Source organism: Protopterus annectens, chromosome 10.part0, assembly GCF_019279795.1.
Source record: "Protopterus annectens isolate FY-2018-M chromosome 10.part0, PAN1.0, whole genome shotgun sequence".
NCBI lineage: Eukaryota > Metazoa > Chordata > Ceratodontiformes > Protopteridae > Protopterus > Protopterus annectens.
Genome location: NC_056744.1, coordinates 1,761,691,716 through 1,761,700,017, shown reverse-complemented (window position 1 = coordinate 1,761,700,017; position 8,302 = coordinate 1,761,691,716).

Sequence of the window (8,302 nt, the reverse complement as noted above, 5' to 3'; positions counted from 1 at the left end):
TAGGACAGTGGACTTTAGGAAGACAGATGCTTGGGAAATTTGTCAAGTGACTTATAAAAGCTGTTGCAAGCCGAAAACAAATGATATAAACATGTTAGCCATGAGCTATAAATACAGACTGTCCTGTCCACATATGACAAATGCCTAATGAAATGTGTTGTTGTGAAGAATTCCTGAACTAAGATAACTTCATTTCTTGGATGTTGGGATATTTATATGAAACAGCATAAAAAACAAGCCACAGTTTGTGAAGGAAGTGGAAAGCGCTTGATATAAGAATGTAGCTTCAGAAACTATTCAGAAACTTCAGAAATTATCAATTTGATGATTAAACATTTTTATTCAAATGCAAATAAGAGACAAATATTTTAGTTCAAATGCAAATAAAAGAAAACACAGCAAGTCATGGGTATTGCTACTCTAGACATTTTTATTTACAACTACAACATTCTCTTTCTGTTACATAAAGCTGTTTGCTCAGGATATGAAAAATGAAAACCTTCATATTCATTGCTTAATGTAAATACATCACTAAATTGTTAGTTAATGATATAAAAATAATGTTTTCTACTGTTAAGAACCTTTTACTCACTAGATTATATACTGGAAAGCAGCCGTGGTAGTTAACAGCATTTTGCAACAAATTCATATCTAAGTGCAGTTTATTTCCTGTCTTCATATAACATCTGAAAATGAAAATGAAAATTGTCATGTCTACCCAAGAAGATTATTCCATAAACTGACAACAAAATTTTATTTTATGGTGTAAAATAAATTATGTGACTTGTAGTGATGCATTAGAAGTGTTTATGTTCGTGTTCATATTCATATTCACGTTCATGTTCATGTTCGTGTTCATGTTCACGTTCATGTTCATGTTCACGGTCATGTTCATGTTCATGTTCACGTTCATGATTGTGTTCACGTTCATGTTCATGTTCATATTCATGTTCATGTTCATGTTCACGTTCATGTTCATGATTGTGTTCATGTTCATATTCATATTCACGTTCGTGTTCATGTTCATGAGAAAGTCAAGCTAAAAGGTCAGAAAAACTGATTATACAGAAAGTTTTGAATGAACATTTTGAACACTAACTTAAAAGGCTGCTTTTAGCTCACTTTGGCTGTTTTCAGTATTGCCAAACAAAACAAGTATTATATTATGATGTTTATGGAATATAGGCAGCAGAAATGTTAATGTAATTGCATGGAAGTGAATTTCACAAATCAGTGCAAACAATGCATTTTGGCTTCTACATGAAAAAGTGATTACTGTATATGCTGCTGGTGAAAATATTGTAAAGTATCAAAGTTTAGATGCGGTGCTTAACAGACTGAACCTAACATAAACATATTTAACTCCGGCAGTTATAACACTTTCAATCAAAAACCTAAGTGCAGTATTTTTATGATGTTTCTTTACAATTATAGACATAGACATTATTGTACATATATATTTGATAAGCTGATTTTGTAAAACAAGGGTAAACTCTTCTCTCTGAGCACAAGTAAAATGTTTTGTCCTGAATATAAAAAATAATAGGTATCCCATTAAGACGTTCTGCAGAAACATGCTACGCTGGATTTCTTTGTATGACTGTATTGAAGATTGCCATATTTATTCAAATTTATCCCTCAAATTAATTACAAGGCTTTAAATATAGTAGTTTTCAACAGTTTTGTGTCAGAATTTTAAAATGTTAGTTTTATGGTACCTTTTGAATATATAGAACAACAGAGTTCACATGTAGCACAAAAAGAGATTCCCTAAAGTGAAATCTCCTTTTGAAGGTGATTCCAGAAAGCAAAAGTGAAATTTCCTTTTGTAGTGAGAAAATGTATTTTGACTAGGATCTGATAAACAACAGCTGTTATATTGATGGCACACACCAATTGTAAACAAGAATTTTGTGACTATCCAAAGTTAAACACAATTCCACCTAAATGTCGCATGTTCTGATCAAAAGAGATGTTTATGTCCCTTACTTGAACTCCACGGACGCCACATAAAATAAAACATTTTAACTACACCCATCTCTGTTTTTTTGTCTTTATTTTCATTTGTAGATTTGTGCAGATCATTTTGATTGTCAGAGATTTAATATCTGTTGCAATACCTGCTACCCCTCTCAGGGTCACACTAGAAAGCAAAAAGTTGGGGTGGAATTTATATACATCTGCAAAACTTATTAGATCATATACTCATATTCGGTAATGGTTGATCGGTAAAGAATTTATGGAAGCACTGACAGCTTTCAAGTGAGAATTTATACTCGTAGGTAATAACCAAAGGCAATGAGTGATTTGTTAACAAACAACTCAATTTAAAAGAGAAATGTTGCATTTAGAAGCATTGTAGTAGACTATCTGAAACTGAAAAGGCCTGCTTAGTTACTTGTTATAAATCAAATTCAAGGTTGTTATAGAAATTGGAATAAATAGCTATGAAGAGAATGAAGAATGGAAAGGCTGTTGGCCCAGATGACATACCTGCGGAAGCATGGAGGTCTTTAGGTGAAATGGCAGTGGAGTTTTTAACCAGATTGTTTAATGAAATCTTGGAAAGTGAGAGGATGCCTGAGGAATGGAGAAAAAGTGTTTTGGTACCGAATTTTTAAGAATAAGGGTGTTGTGCAGAGCTGTAGTAACTACAGAGGGATTAAATTGATCAGTCACAGCATGAAGTTATGGGAAAGAGTAGTGGAAGCTAGGTTAAGAAGGGACGTGATGATTAGTGATCAGCAGTATGGTTTCATGCCGGGAAAGAGCACTACAGATGCGATGTTTGCTCTGAGAGTGTTGATGGAGAAGTAGAGAGAATGTCAGGAGTTGCATTGTGTTTTTGTAGACTTAGAGAAAGTATATGACAGGGTGCAGAGAGAGGTGTTGTGGTATTGTATGAGGAAGTCAGGAGTATCAGAGAAGTATGCAAGAGTGGTACAGGATATGTATGAGGGTAGTGTGACAGTGGTGAGGTCTGCGGTGGGAGTGACAGATGCGTTTAAGGTGGAGGTGGGGTTACATCAAGGATCAGCTCTGAGCCCTTTCTTATTTGCAATGGTGATGGACAGGTTGACAGACGAGATCAGACAGGAGTCCCTGTGGACTATGATGTTTGCAGATGACATTGTGATCTGTAGTGAGAGTAGAGAACAGGTGGAGGAGACCCTGGAGAGATGGAGATATGCTCTAGAGAGAAGAGGAATGAAGGTCAGCAGGACTAAGACAGAATATATGTGTATGAATGAGAGGGAGGATAGAGGAATGGTGCGGATGCAAGGAGTAGAGGTGGCGAAGGTGGATGACTTTAAATACTTGGGGTCAATAGCTCAGAGTAATAGTGAGTGTGGAAGAGAGGTGAAGGAGAGTGTACAGGCAGGATGGAGTGGGTGGAGAAGAGTGTCAGGAGTGATTTGTGACAGACAAGTACCTGTAAGAGTGAAAGGGAAGGTCTACAAGAGGGTAGTGAGACCAGCTATGTTATATGGGTTGGAGACAGTGGCATTGACAAAAAGGCAGGAGTTTGAGCTGGATGTGGCAGAGTTAAAGATGTTAAGATTTGCACTGGGTGTGACGAGGGTGGACAGGATTAGGAATAAGTATATTAGAGGGTCAGCCCAGGTTGGAAGGTTTGGAGACAAAGCCAGAGAGGCAAGATTACGTTGGTTTGGACATGTGCTGAGGAGGGATGCTGAGTATATTGGGCAAAAGATGCTAAGGATGAAGCTACCAGGTAACAGGAAAAGAGGAAGGCCTAAGGTAAAGTTTATGGATGTGGTGAGAGAGGACATGCAGGTGGTTGGTGTGACAGATCAAGATGCAGAGGACAGGAAGTAATGGAAACAGGTGATCCGCTGTGGTGACCCTTAATGGGAACAGCCGAAAGAAGATGATGAATATGTAAAAAACGTTGATAAGAATTATTATATGTAATATGGATAATTTGGAATGAGCAACTGAATTAAATTATGTTTAATGGGAAATGGGTATTCCTTATAATACTGAGGAAAATTAATGTTGTAGAAAAATAAATGGGGTTCCAGTAAAAAAATTGAAAATTTGATGTTTTATATATATATATATATATATATACATATACATACATATATGTAAATATGATTATTTGTGTGGAAACAATAGCTATTGTAAATAAAGGACCCCTACTCTTTTCGGTAAGTGCAGTAGGTTTTTTTTTTTATATCCACCCAAACTACCACCTAATCAATCATATGGAGTCTTGGTTAACATTTCATCTGAAGTCTAGTGCACTTAGGAGTGCAATGACTCCCATACTGTACCGCATTGTCAGTACTGGAAATGAATCCAAATAACTGGTGTGGGAATAGAACTCACAGCCTTTTGATCTCCCAGCAGGAAAAAAAATGTGTACTGTCGACTGAGCTACTGAATGTCACATAGAAATATTCTGAATTTGTCAGTCCATTAAATGCACGCTAACACTTTTATCTCACTTTGCATTCAAGTAATAAATTATCTTTGGGATGGGAGAAGAACAAAGACGTTGTTGTAGAGCTTTGATTTGGAAATATGAGAAGAGTTTGCAGTGTCAGAGCAAGGTAAGGTAAGATAAGGGGATTAGGAGATGACAATGAACAATGTTCATTATACGCAAACCTCTTATAAGAAAGGTTTGTCTCAAGGATTGACTCTTGTGTATTGAACACCTGTAAAGTCCCTGCAAATGAGCCTGGTTTTCTCGGGGCCTGTGGGAAACTGCAAACTAAAGATAGGGAAGATGATTATTCATGTATTATGAAGAAAATGCCTTGTAGTTTGAACACAAAGGTTTTCTTTACTTGAGGCACTGTCATTGGTGGACTGAACATCCACATTTATGAATAGTAAGATAACTGATGCTGAGAAATTAGGCATCACCCAGTGTCATTGTAAAGTGTTTGCAATAGCCATTGAGGAACTGTAAAGGGTAGAGAGGAATGTTTTAATTATATATAAAAAATTACTTCCAATTTACAAAATAATGTTTTCTCTATTTCTGGACTTGACACTGGCAACACTGGCAAACAGAGTATCCACTTATATGGTTAGGGTGAACACTGATGCTTGGATATTGGGCAGAACCAGGTATTACGTTTATTGATACAAGGACACTCAGTGCCATGAGAGTTGGTATATATTAGTCCTATGTGTAGTGGTTAGCACAAGTGGGTAGTTAGGAGGGTGTTTTAATTATTATTACTGGGAGGCAGAACTCTGTGTTTTGACGGTCATCTTTTAATTTTAGGAAGAAGACAGTAGAATGGCTGATTGCCAGTGCCCTGATAAGACCTCACCATATAAGGATTATTCTGAGTGTTGATTTTATATCATGAGTATATGTGCTGCTTCCATAAATTCAGAACAAAACCAAGCAACACAACAAACTTCGCTGCAGTTTAAATTACACACAAATCACTGCAGAAATCAAGTTTGACCTCAAATGCAATACTGACTTTTAAAAGCCAGTATTGCACCAAAGAATATTTGAGATGATGGATGGCTGATCACACCCACCCAATACGTTGCACCTGGAGCCATAGCCCCCTCCCCAGCTACACTTATGGTACCTGGTACCAGAGCCGCGGGCCCAAAGGTAATGCTCACAGGAAGATAATGACATGGGAACAATGCTAGGCGATTGATCATGGGGACCACACGTTGGATAGTTATATAAACCTGTAGGAAGACACATTTTACAGTTCTTGTTGTCCTTTTCAAGCATTTAATAATGCTCACCTCCCAAATCAAGCAGGGCCATACGTGATAATCCTTGTGTAAGTGGGTGTCTACCCATCCAGTCATCAAGACTAGCCTTAAAGGTAGCAAAATATTACTCAGTTTTATCTGTAGTGGTAACTTATTCCATGGGCTGGGAATACATTGAGTTAGAAACCCATTCGTCTACAGAGTCTTGTTTATTTGTTGGTCTAGATGTAAGTCTGAAGTATGGAAGTTTCCAGAGCCACTGATTTTGTGAAGAAATGGGTGGTGAAATAGGACTGGGTCTTTCATGACTGGAAAAGTGAGACATAGGTCACCTTAGAGCAGTTGGCCGGTTACTGAATATAAAGGGAGTCATACTAATCGTTAAGGCCTTTAGTAGTTTGGTTAGGTGCTTCTGGGACACCTGAATGATATGCTTGGATTTGTACATACCAAAGAGGGCACTATATTCAATAATGGGTCTGATAAGGGAAGAGAACAACAGTAGGATGATATCTTTGGATCTTGAAAAGCTCCTTGAATGGAAACATGATGACTTAATGACAGGGAGTTACCCATATAAGTTCCCAGTTCTCTTATAACCCTGTTTGTATGACGTGGGAGCAGCTGTTTTGCCGAATGGTAATGCAATGCATTTTTTTGCATTTAGCATGAGATTGTTTCCGGTATATCATGTATGTGCATATTCTAGCCCTTTCTGGAACTGTTTAGTGTCAGCGGATGAGCAGATGGCACTGCCTACCTTGCAATCATCAGCAGACTTGGGCAGCCATGCTTGTAGGATATTGGCTTGAATATTTGTAAAATAAATGCCAAGCAAAACAGGCCAACCACTGATACCTGTGGTACCCGCTAGTTACAATTTTGCATTCAGAGAGGATATATGCAACTTTTACAACTTAGGATTTGCTGGATTCATTGGATAACTGATTTCCAGTCTAACAATGTAACAATTTACATTGCTTGTTGGGGACAGTGTTAAAAATCTTGTTCAGGTTGAGACAAGCAGCATGCAGATAAAGACCACAGCCTCTGTAATCTGTTCAAAGTAAAGGTCATTGTGTTTGGCTTACAGGGCATGCATTTCAAAAAACACAATTAATCAGGGTTTAGCTCAGTTAAGTTGCCTATGTCTGCATAAATGAGTTCTCCCAAGGTATATTTCAAGCCTTTGCATTTAAGGCTGGTGAGGCTGATGGGCCTATAACTACTCATATCTGTAGAGATAGAGGTCTGCTGACATACTTTGTAGTCATGTCATCAGACCAGAAGTCATGTGATCTGGATAATTGAGTCAGAAGAGTTGTTGAGATGTCAGCTGATTATCACATGAAGGTGGTGAGTTGGGGTAGATGGCTGGGGGGCAGTGGCTGAACAGACCCATGATTCCCAAACATGTTGTCAGGGTGTCCTGGAAGTACCTGTTGTTTTTTCATGGGGGGAGAGTTTGTCTTCCACCGTGAGAAGAACTTCTTGTATATATGAGGATGTCAGACACCATAAGGAGACCTTGCTGAAATCCTTATTAACTGATGCAGTTAGCAAAGAGTTATGCTAGAAGGGCGTCCATTGCTTGCCATAGTGGTAATCCTTGACCCTGACTGTAGACAGTAGCAGTGAGGGAGGCCATCAGGTTAAGGAACGTGGCCTTCCGTTCAGTGCTAGTTATGACTAACGGACACAGACAGATCAGTAAGGCAGCAGCTGTGGCAGTTGCTGAAGTGAAGGTCCAGGTGTGGGCAGTTTGACAAGCAAATGGAGAATAATTTTTGATGACCTCAAAGATCATTTAGCAAACCACCTGACTCAGGAAGGAAGGTGAGGTGGGATACTACCAAGATTATTTTCAGTGACTGTGGACAAACGCTGATATCAAATGAAGACATTGTTGAGAGGTAGCATGGACACTTGGAGGCTCTCCTGCGTTATGTAAACATGTCCTCCTCTGAAGATGTAGTGGCTAAAGCAGATGTTGGAAATGAATCCATTTTGGTAGATGGCATCACTGCAGGGATTAAACAGTTCTGTTGTGGCAAAGCTGCAGGAATGGATAAGATCGGACTGGAAATTCTAAAGGTGCTAGACCTCTCTGGGGTGATGTAGTTCACATGCTTTTTTAATGCTGCATAGAATGCTGGGACAGTTTCTCTGGAGTGTCAAACTTGGACAGTGCTCCTTATTTTCAGAAAGGGGACAGGCAAGTGTGCTCTAATATATGTTGAGGGTATATTTAGCCTTTTTAATCTTGTGCCATTCACTGAAGAGGTAACAGAAACATTTCATGAGAGTCTGACAGTGCATATTGCTTAGCTTGAACTTGTTAATATATTCAACATAATCTCATATAAGGGAATAACTGATACACAGTCACCCACATCCCCCAAAACCTTTCTTTAAGTTTTTCTGTCTATTCCTTCTAGCATGTCGAGGGATCAGTTGCTAATATCCTCTCCTGCTCAGCTGGTGAACCTGGGATTATTGAGGCAATGTTACAATTGCCTCATGTACACAGATAACCCTCTCCTCCTCCCACAAAACACAAATACATGCGAGAGAT